General features: G+C 40.6%; 1 long non-coding RNA gene across 1 annotated transcript; it reads left to right on the top strand.

Moving 5' to 3' along the window:
• The first annotated feature begins 3330 nt into the window (after positions 1-3330).
• On the top strand, positions 3331-9967 carry LOC142160345 (uncharacterized). The gene is made up of 3 exons (XR_012693169.1): positions 3331-3515; positions 3704-3764; positions 9866-9967. It is a non-coding gene; the product is annotated as an uncharacterized LOC142160345 (long non-coding RNA).
• Positions 9968-11741: the final 1774 nt, after the last annotated feature.

Here is an 11741-nt window from a genome sequence, read left to right as displayed (position 1 = left end):
CTCCCTATTTAAGGCACCTGTGGCCATGGTATCGTTGCCTGATCTTGAGTCTCATTCCCTGTGAGTCTCTGAAGGTGTCTCCTGTGTCCTGCTCGTATCTTCAGTTTCCTGCTGGATTACCTGTTCTGCTCATAGGCGGTTCCCATACCTGCTACTGACTCCTGGGTCCTGCTCGTGTCTTTAGCTGTCTGCTGGATTACCTGCTTTGCTCATCGGCGGTTCCCATACCCGCTACTGACTCCTGTGTCCTGCTCGTGTCTTCAGCTGTCTGCTGGATTACCTGCTCTGCTCACCTGCGGTTCCATTACCCGCTACAGTCTCTAAGCTCTCCTGCAGTGCCTGCATATCCTCGTTGGACAAGCGTCTCTACTCAGCAGCGGTATGCATACTTGTTATTGACTATCAGCTGTTATCCTGCATATCCGCTTTGGACAAGCTTCTCTACTCAGCAGCGGTATCCATACCCGCTATAGACTATTAGCCGTTACGTTGCATATCTGTTTGAACAAGCTTCTCTACTCAACAGCGATATGCATACTTGTTATTGACTATCAGTTGTTATCCTGCATATCCGCTTTGGACAAGCCTCTCTACTCAACAGCGGTATACATACCCGCTATAGACTATTAGCTGTGACGCTGCATATCTGTTTGGGACTAGCTCCTCTGCTCTCCAATTGTATTTATACAGTTATAGACTCTTATCACTCCTCCACTTATCCACACCTGGGCAAGTCCTCACCTCATCACAGCAGTGGTACAACTTGCTATACGCAGACCACTGACTATCCCGCTACCTACCTACACCTGGACAAGTCTTCCCTTCACAGCAGTGGTACAACTTGCTATACGCAGACCACTGACTCTCCCGCTACTTACCTGCACCTGGATAAGTCTTCCCTTCACAGCAGTGGTACAACTTGATATACGCAGACCACTGACTCTCCCGCTACCTTTCTGCACCTGGATAAGTCTTCTCATCACAGCAGTGGTACAACTTGCTATACGCAGACCACTGACTCTCCCGCTACCTACCTGCACCTGGACAAGTCTTCCCTTCACAGCAGTGGTACAACTTGCTATCCGCAGACCACTGACTCTCCCATTACCTTCCTTCACCTGTTCACGTCCACTCTACTCTCCTACCAGTACAGCTGGAAGTCGCTGACTCTCATCTATTCCATTGGCATTCTTTCTCCATCTGCTGTTATATATGTTCCTACTATTCACCCTACTGCCCAGAGGACCGCTGTGTAAACCCCGCCCCTCTGGTAAGCATTATCAACTGGTGAATCCTGGGCAGAACTCCTAGTGCCCGTGACAATAAGCCTCAACACTAAACTGTTGTAAAACCAATATTTGCTTAACAATCCATAATTACAAATAACTATGCACAACATACACCTGCATACACTTCTCTCATAACAAATTTTTTTCTGTTTTAATTTTTATTAATGTCAATAATTATACCTTAGCCCTAAATCCTTAGTAGATGCACAGTTTGAATAATTTGCTATGGAAAATCATTGATATATAATAATAATAATAATAATAATAATAATAATAATAATAATAAGAAGAAGAAGAAGAAGAAGAAGAAGAAGACTTTAATCTGTCATTTTTTGGCTTCTGCCTGACAATCAGCATGTTTAAAAGTCCTATTAGGTAAAAATAATGTGAGTACATAAACCATAAACCAAGCTTAAAGTGCTCCTAAAAAACATACAACACAACACAGGCACTACTGCCAACATGAAGTTTTAAGGATACAATAAACAATAAAGAATTACACACACACACATTCTCATGTTCTCCGACATGAAAAATGTGTCATCTGTAATTTTGAATTGTAAATAACTGTAGATGCGAATTTAACGGGTAATAATTTGCAATCATGAGTATACATGGATAATACAATACTCTATAGACAGAGGAAACACCAACATATATACTAGCGTACTCTTCTATAAGTGAAGTCTATGCAAATGCATCTCAAAATAATTTGCAATCCGAAATAAACGCAAACATATTTTAATCAGTATAAAACTAAACAACAAATTTCCGTAACCAGCGTTGCATAGACCCAGCATCAGATCCTCGTCATCAGATACCCCAGTGGGCCGGCCATACATCTGCATATACTTGTCTCATTACAATCCACTTTAAAAGACTGCTTCACGCACACTTGAATTTGGTTAGGACTCTATAGTGGATTTTTCTGCTGTGACCTTGTAAGATGATAAGAATATATATTAGATTGAAAAGCTTCACACATCCCCACCCCCCCCCCAAAAAAAAATTGTGTTAAAATGTATAATACAAACAACACACACGTTAAAATGCACATTACATATGAAAACAGGTTTCACCATTATTATGGAACATAAAATATCTTACAAACACAAACTTTGAAAGTGTCTATAAATGAGTAAAAGAATAGTTAACTGTCAATACAAATAAAAGTCCACTATACAAAGCCACACAAGAACACTCCACTACAGAGTCCTAACCAATTTCAAGTGTGCATGAAGCAGTCTTTTATAGTCTATTGTAATGACACAAGTATATGCAGGTGTATGGCCCACTATGGTATCTGATTACAAGGAACTGATGCTGGGTCTATGCAACAGATCCCTGGCCCTCCTGAAACTGTGGCGGCAGGCCACTTCAGGTTACACACTGTTTTACAAGGTAAAACTTTTTGCTAATATGGTTTATATCACACTTTTTAATTTCATTAACATCCTAAAAATACAAATGTTTCGTGATGAAAGTAAGCTTAATTTTTCAACACATATACAAATGCATGCACCAGACCGCTTTGACTTAAAAAAATGTTTACCTTTGAAATTTGCAATTTTGTAATCGGGCTGTAAGGGCTGCCTCTGACCCTGCTGAGATTATCAGATGTGAGTTTTATAGCCATAGCACTTATACAAATAGTAATGAAGCTTGATTGTTAGTTTAGGTTAAAATAGACCAAATTAAAGGCATTGATGTACTACCAGGCCATAGCTGGGGCATGTCTGCCTCACCTAGAAAAATATTCATTAATCAAGCATAGTCGTTAATCATATATATGACTCACTATGTGAATGTTCTTTTCTGCCCAGGTAAAGTACATAAAGTAAGTTTCTTCTGTTTATTGATTTTCATCATCATCATCATCATCATTTATTTATATAGTGCCAGCAAATTTCGTAGCGCTTTACAATTGGGAACAAACATTAATAAAACAATACTGGGTAATACATATAGACAGAGAGGTAAGAGAACCCTGCTCGCAAGCTTTATAAGGTACTGATTTGTCAATGTGTTCTAATGGAGATACCTTACATTCTCTTTTATTTTTGAGGATAAGTGAGAAACAGACACCATTTTAGTAAATAGTTACATTTTTGTAACTTATTCCAACCCACCTTATGACCCAGCTGTCGGCTGGAGCACAAAGGAGGTGTGGCAAGGATCATTTCATGGAGGAGGATCAAGACATGAAGGAGTTGCCTTTTGTAGTATGTAAGTATCTATAGTTAACAATGTTATTCCCTTTTAGGTTATTGGGGACCTATGTTACAGTTAAGGCATCAGAAATTGTAGATTTTACAGCTTGAAAATACAGGTGTGTACAAAGTACACACAGTCAAATAATATTTTGTTTCAAAATGGCCTAAGGTTGATCGCTTTTTATCTAATATTTTAAACAGATAAAGAAGACAGCCATTATGGGTTCCAGCATGACCTGCCTTGCAACACTTCTAACCAATGGTATTAAACAAACATGCATGTGTTTCTATTTCATATTTGTTATATAATTTTTTACAAAGGAGTTTGTATTTTCAGTTTGTTTTTATTTTGTTTCATTTGATTACTGAAATTGTTTTTATAAATATTATTTTTTTTTTTTTTTTTTGCAATACTCATTCTCCTGTAACTCTCTGCTGCTTTGAACACCCTCTTCTCCTACACATCCTTCACTCAATTGTCCATCTAGATACAGTTATCTCCTGGGTCTCTTCCTACCTCTCTAACCGCTTTTGTAGTGTATCCTCCTCTGGCACATTCTCCCTTCCACTCTCACTCTCTATTTTTTTTTTTTAACTCAAAATTTTATTGCGTACAAAAAGAACATGAGTGACAAAAACAGAGAACAAAAAGAAACTTGAGCAGAACATTCAAAATACAAGTATCCAGCAATGTCACTCTCTCAACAGAAGTATGTATTACAGTATAACAAGTTAGTGATGGGCAAGGGAGGGGAGGGTAAGGTAATGGACATTAAGGTGTGTAGGGAGGGGGGAAAGGGCATGGTCGTTAGAAGAGAAACTAAGAGATGCGTGCTCTCTCTCAAGAGGGAGCGCTGTCAGGTCTGTATGGTGGTATTTCTAGAAAAGCGATAGGGACAATGTTATATGGGATTGTGTAGAGGGGAGATTATTTAAAGGAAGACCAACTGCAAGACCCTAGGCATAGAGCCAGGGGGCCCAAACCTGAAGGAATTTGTCTTCTTTGTCTCGTAGTAATGAGGTGATCTTTTCCATGTTGGCGATATACCATATGTATGATCTTAAAGAAGAGATGCAAGGGGGTTCCGTGCACTTCCATGATTTAGCTATCAGGCATTTGGCGGCGGCCAGCACGTGTGAAGCTAGCTTCGCAGAGTGGGTATCAAGGTCCTGTATAGGATAACAGAGTAGGAAGGACCACGGGTTCTTCCTAATAGAGCATTGGAGAAGGGAGGAAAGAAGCCTTGCAACCCTGTCCCAGAAGGAGGAGATGACAGGGCACGACCACCAGATATGTACGAGGGTGCCTCGGTGACCACAATTTCTCCAGCAATCGGGAGAAGCCGACGGAAACATCTTTGCGAGCCTATCAGGTGTAAGATACCACCTATAGTAAACTTTATACGCATTTTCCTTAATTAATGTGGAGATGGAACTAGAGGCCACATTCAGTCTAATGGTCTCCCAGCAGTCCTCCTCCGGGGGTGGGCCCAGATCCCTCTCCCTCTCCCACTCCCTCTCATGTATGTTCCCGGCCTTCACCAGTTTTTCTAGTAGAAGACTATACAGGGAGGAGATCATACCTCTTCGCAGGGGGGAAGAGAGACAAAGAGATTCAAATTGGGAGTGGAGGTGGGGCGAACTGTCCGACAGGAGAGATAGGAGGAAATGCTGAACCTGCAAATATTGGTAGAAAGGCGGATGGAAGTTAGGAACTCTAGAGCAGAGAGCGTCATAGGGTATAGGCCTTCCTCGCTCAGGGAGGCTTCCTGTAAATCTGAATCCCGCCCTGGTCCACAACCGGGAAAAAGATTGGGATATACCCGGAGGGAAGGTGGGGTTATGCCAAAAGGGTATAATGTGCAGGGGGTTAAGAAAGGCAGAGAGATGGCTCTTGCAGGTCTCCCAGATCCGGGCAGCAAATTCCAGAGTTGGAAAACGTTTGGTTAGAGCAGGAGTGTCCAACCTTTTAGCTTCCCTGGGCCACATTGGCAGACGACGAGTTGGCTTGGGCCGCACATAAGATACACTATCAATAACGATAGCCGATCATCCAAAAAACCATAGAAAACATAGTTAACATATATATATATATATATGAGAAAAAAAGTAATATCATTTAAGCCAGGCATTGTATATCAGGGTGCCCTGACCAGGCCTGCGGTACCTGACATATACACCACTGTGACCCCAAATTGTGACCTGTTTTGATAATTACACCACTATGTTAGTTAAGGGATAACAACTTATAATGGGCCAAAGAGAATAATATATAATGCCCCATTAGTAATACAAGTAGAAGTATGTAGCAGGTAGATAAGGTCCATTATGCTCCAGGACCAGGTGACTTTTATTCACTTGTCAGCGTCCCTTGAAATAATAAAAAAAATCCCCCTTAACTTACCTTTTAATCGGCTTGTTCTCCTGTCCTCTTCTCTTTTTTTCTCCAATTCTGTGCTGCTGATTGTTCTTCTCGAGCGGGTGTCTCCTCTGTGCTGCGCTCCGCAATGGATGTTGGGCGTGATGACATCATGCCCGACATTCACTGCGAGCGCCGCACGGAGGAGGAGACAAGGGAGGGAGCCGGAGTACCAGCTGACGTGACCGTGTGACCGCAAGGTAAGTAGTTTCTTTTCTTTTTTTTTTGCAGGATTTTTTTTTCCATTAAGAGCGCTGCCCCCTTGCCACAACCAAAACTCCTTCTGGGCCACATTTACAGGCGTGCTGGGCCGCGGGTTGGACAACCCTGGGTTAGAGCCTTTCGAATATCAGAAGGAATTCCCCATAGGCTAGATAGACCGGGTATGGAGAGATAGGCAGCCTCCAAGTCTGCCCATGCGTGAGATGCAGGAGGAGCAAATGAGGAAACAATTGAGATAAGCTGGGCTGCCCAGTAATAGGCCTTGAGGTCGGGAAAGCCCCTGCCTCCACAGCCCTTAGGTTTTTTGAGTAGTGCCAATCGGAGCCTGGGAGACCTGCCCCGCCACACAAATTTAGAGAGGTGTTGCTGCATAGAGTATATTTCAGCTAAGGGTATTCTCACGGGCAATGTCTGAAAAAGGTAAAGGAGTTGAGGAAGTCTCACTCTTTATTGAGGTATTTCTAATTGTTGCACTATTGTACATCTCTTGTTTTGGGGTACCAATTTGGTCATTTGACCTCCAATACCACTCTACGCCGAGGACACCCAAATGTACTATCTGATGAAAACCACTGTCTTTCTGCATTTACCCCATGGATGTCACAAGGATAGCTAAAACAAATCATGTTCTATACAGAGCTTATTATTGTCCCTCATGCCAGAGTCACCAACTGGCCTCCACTCTCACTCACTGTCAATAACACCACTATACCTTCTGCGTTGCCTAAAATTTATTTTCTCAGTAAGTTTGTGAGGATAGGAGGACCAGCTTCATGAGGCAAATTAGGATCCAAAATATTGTGTTACTTTATACCCTATGGAAACCCTTTTACCAAGTTATGTTTTAAATTGCAGGCACATCATTAAAACCATAAGCAAATTACTGTATGCTTTTTCTGATAGTTACCTCAAGATGTTACACTTTAATTCTAAACTTACATTTAAAACTCAGCTTGAAGAAAAACTGCCACAATTATAAACCTAGTGTCTGTTATCAGGTGCCTGTAATTGCGAATAGGGGAGCATAATTCCCATCGGCCCGCCTCACCATTTTCTAGAATATGAGGAATAAATGACAAGCCAACATTTTGCACATAGGTATAGAAGAGATCCGTGAGTGACATTAAGTTCACCCACACGTGCTCTGAGAACCTGTCACAGAGTTGAATACTGGAAAGTATTGAGAGCAGTCAAAATGAGATCTGCCACCTTTGCCTGTACAGAGCTCTGAGTATTGGCAGAGGGCATGGATAGCATTCCCAGTAAACGCTACTTTTCAAATCAAATGAAGCTGCGGGCCTACCGCATGGTTCGCCGCTTCATATGGCTGCGATTTCACCGTCGCAGGACTGTAGTCCAGATCCAGCGCGCGGTGGAGTGATTTACGCAGGCGCCAACAACAGCTTTTGGAGGAGCTCAGGGAAGAGATCAGGAGATGTGAGTTCTCTATTAAATCTCTAGTAATTGGAAAAAAAACTATAATAAAAATACTTGTTTTATTTTTAGAGTGACTTTCAAAGTTGATCGAGGACATGTCCTACCCCTAATATAAATCTGTCTCCAGATTACAAATGTAACTTCCCCTCCATTTCAACATGAATTTGGGCCTTTTATTTTTAAATTTTATTTTGGGTTAACATTTCATTTAGTATTATTACTGATGGAGGCGCAATCTCCAGACCGATAAAGCATGTTTGGGATTCAAACTCATGACTCCAGTGCTGTGAAGCAGAAGTGCTAACCACTAAGGCAATGTGATGATGTTCACTTCCAGACATTTCTAGTCTAACTGTGGCAGATGAGATATATTGCAAATATTTGTGCAGGCGATTTTTGGGGACAACGGTCACAGTTGCCCTAAGCTGATTAAAGCATATTACAAGTCCTTACCCAAATACCTCCTGTAATATGTCTCCACAGGATCGGTGCAAGGTTGCTCGGCGCCCTAGGCAAAGCTTGAAGACCCCTCCCCCCAAAAAAAATCATTTCCCAGCCCCTAACACACTTGACATTTCTAAAATGAAAATACTAACCCTTACCTCCTCTTGGCTGGCTAGGATGCAGTCCAGATGTCTGACGCAGTACTGTTACAGGCTGCCATGTGCCTCCTGCCCACCAGCTTCTCTCACACATGCCCATCTGCCCACTAGCTATTCTCACATATGTCAACCCTTGCCCATCAGCTTGTGTCACATATGCCATACCATTTTATTTTTTATTTTGTTTTTAGTATTTGCCCACTACTTGGCTCTCCTCTGTTGCTGTCTATTAATGTATTCTGTAGATGTAATATTAACTATACTAACACATGCAAATAAACAGAGAAAGGTAATCTAAATGACAGATAATCTAGACCGTTCTATATTTATTTGCATTTTTTAATGTATTCTGCAGATGTATAAGTAATTATACTAATAGAAAGCAAAAAAAGACAGCCAAATAGACTGCAAATACTAAAAAACATAAATGGTTCCTTAACTATCATAGAGTAGCCCCAGCAAGGTGAATTAAAGCAGTGCTTCCTTATGCATAGCTGCAATTTGTCACAGCACTATTTTAGTACATAGACCCCATAGTCTCTAACGCAAGGATATTTCTAAGTGTAATCCCCCATCTACCCATTTTCTCCAGCCTCTTCCCCAATTTTCTGTAGCATCCATTCTCCCCCACATTTTCTGTAGCATCCATTATCCCCCCCACACATTTTCTGTAGCATCCATTCTCCCCCCACACACACATTTCCTGTAGCATCCATTCTCCCCCCCACACACACATTTTCTGTAGCATCCATTCTTCCCCCATTTTCTGTAACATCCATTTCCCCCACACACATCTTCTGTAGCATCCATTATCCCCCCCACATCTTCTGTAGCAACCATTATCCCCCCCCCCCACACACACACACATTTTCTGTAACATCCATTCCCCACCACACACATTTTCTGTAGCGTGCACTACCCCCCCCCCCAGTTCTCTGCAGCATACCACTCTCTCACCATCCCCTCCATTTCTTTGTTGCATACTTTCACTACCCCTCTCTATTTTCTGTACCATCCCCTTTTCTGTACTCACCTTCACTTTTCTTCCGTTCTCTTCTTGCCCATCTCTTGTTTCTTGCTCCTTTCCTCTGTCTTTACTTCTGCCAGACTCCTGTTGGCTCCTCTACACTGGCACCGTCATGACGCTGCCAGGCGCCGAGCAGATTTGAAATGCGGTGCTGCAATGTAGCAGCACCACTTAGGTCTGTAGGAACACTATATTCCGGGTGAACGATCCGCCCTGGGCGACCGTGCCGCCCGCATAAACTTAAATGATTGTTCTTTTTTTTTTAATAATCATTGTCTCCTTGTTCACAGTGCCCGCCGCCGGCGCCCTAGGCAGCTGCCTAAGGCTGCCTAATGGTGGCGCTGGCCCTGTGTCTCCATAATCCTTCACTATATAGAATCTATAATTATTTCGCAGGAAGAATACAATATTAATGTAGTACTTGTTTTTACATTTTAAAATATCACCTAAGGCAAATCCAAGATTTGTTACAGGCCATCTGAAAGTGTTATGTGTCTCTAATTTTTGAGGTTTATGTTTACCGACACTCAATTAGCTCTGTTGCTAAATGCATGTTTCTCAATGTCAGCTCACATTATTGTATGACTACATGTAGGTAACTGTGAAACAGGGAGAAAATTTATAAAGAAACTAATGTGTTATACTTATTCCAAAAGGCCGTCAGAGATGTGGCGAACCAGATGCCAGGGTTGAGGAGGAAGAGGATTAGGTAGAGGAGCCGGCCACGGTTGAGGAAAAGGAAGAGCAGGAGGTGGAGGAGGTGGCCCTGGAGGAGGAGGTGGCGATGGGTGTATGTAAGTATTGAAAAAAAAAACCTATTCATAATTGTATTTCATTTGAGGTACATTGTATTTGAGCAAAACTCATGATTAAGCACATGCAATTTTCCTAATAGCTAGTTATCCATTTCACAGTTTTCAACCATGATGGCCATAAGAATAATTTATTGTGATCCCAGTAAACCCCACCCCCCGGCCACCACACAAATTTGTATATATAAATATGTCTGCCACCAAAAAGTATTAATGCTCTGCCTAGTACTATATTTAGCAAACCATTAACCTTTTCTGACAATGTAAAGTTATGTAACACTTCATGCCTCTGCTGATCCCGTCAAATGGGGTAAACAAATTACACCCTTTTGAATAATATAGATTTGAACAATTAGCTAAGCATGTTTTTTTCTTTTTTTCCAACAGCTCAAGGAGACACCCAGGCTGGGGTGGAAATCCCGCAAGCCAAACAAGATATTTTGCATGATATCTTAAAATATCCGTGCAAAATTAAAAAATATTATTAAAAAAAAAAGTTATCCTATTGAACAAAATTATTAGTTTTAAAAAAGTTTTATAATGTTTTTTTTTCAAATATTAATGTTAACAAAATTGTTATAAAAAATAAAACAAGATTGTGTGTGTCTTTTGTAATTTAATTATAAGAAATGTGTCAAGGTTATTTTAGCCACTAATGGATGGACGTTTAGAACATACCTTAATTTTTTTTAATCTACATTGGTCCATTTTCACTACATCATAATCTCTTTAATCATTTATTTATTTTTTATGGCACCAGCAATTCTGAGGCGCTGTACAGAGAACACAGTCCCTGGCCTGGCCCAATAGAGCTTACAGTCTAACAACACACACACACGTCAATTTCATATCAGCAAATGCAACTATTAGTATGCATTTTGATTGATGAAGTCAAATGTAGTTCGGGGTGGAAACATTGTGAGAACATACAGTGCAAGATTCGCTAAGAAAAAGTCAATAAAAGGAATAACTTGGTCAAAACATGTTTGATTGCAGGTATATTGAAAAAGTTGGTATATATTTATAATTGGGATAAGGCCTAGATCAACTTTCAATCTATCAGTGTGGTACCTGAAATAAGAGCCATTAGTTTACTTTGGTGCCAAAAAAAACATTTTTTTTTCAACACTTTGACAAGGTTCAAACTTCCTCTAACCACTAAGGTAACTGTGCAGATGTTAATTGGCATATATTTTTTCATAACAAGGGAAGAGTGCCAGTGTTATATTTATTTTTGGTTTAAAGCACTATTATGTATTTCTTACATCTGTTGCACGCATGCTGTAATGTTGTGCTTCTCGCTCTAGTCTATAGAATGTATGTGTTTTTTCAACTGAATGTTGCCTTAGTGGTTAGCCAATCCACCTGCCAACAATGGAGTCATGAGTTCAATTCCTGACTCATGATCTTTATCTGTGTGGAGGCTGTATGTACTCTACTATGTATTGATTATGGAAGAGTATTTTACGCATTTTGTAACGTTAATGATATAAATTTTTAAAATACACTAATGTTTATTTTAATATGCATGTTTATTTATGCTAGCGAATTATTATGAGATGAATTTAAATCCACAGTCTTAGTTCAAATGAAACACATTACACGATCTTTCATGTAGGTGAAAAAGAAGGTGTGTTGATTTAGCTCATTAACACTTCAAAGTCATTTGTTGTAGGTTATATAAACATGTAAGTGTTAAAATGAATAATTAAGTTACAAC

This window comes from Mixophyes fleayi, chromosome 6 (assembly GCF_038048845.1).
Source record: "Mixophyes fleayi isolate aMixFle1 chromosome 6, aMixFle1.hap1, whole genome shotgun sequence".
Lineage (NCBI taxonomy): Eukaryota > Metazoa > Chordata > Amphibia > Anura > Limnodynastidae > Mixophyes > Mixophyes fleayi.
The sequence above is the reverse complement of the archived record's forward strand: the minus strand, read 5'-3'. Positions and strand labels throughout refer to the sequence as shown.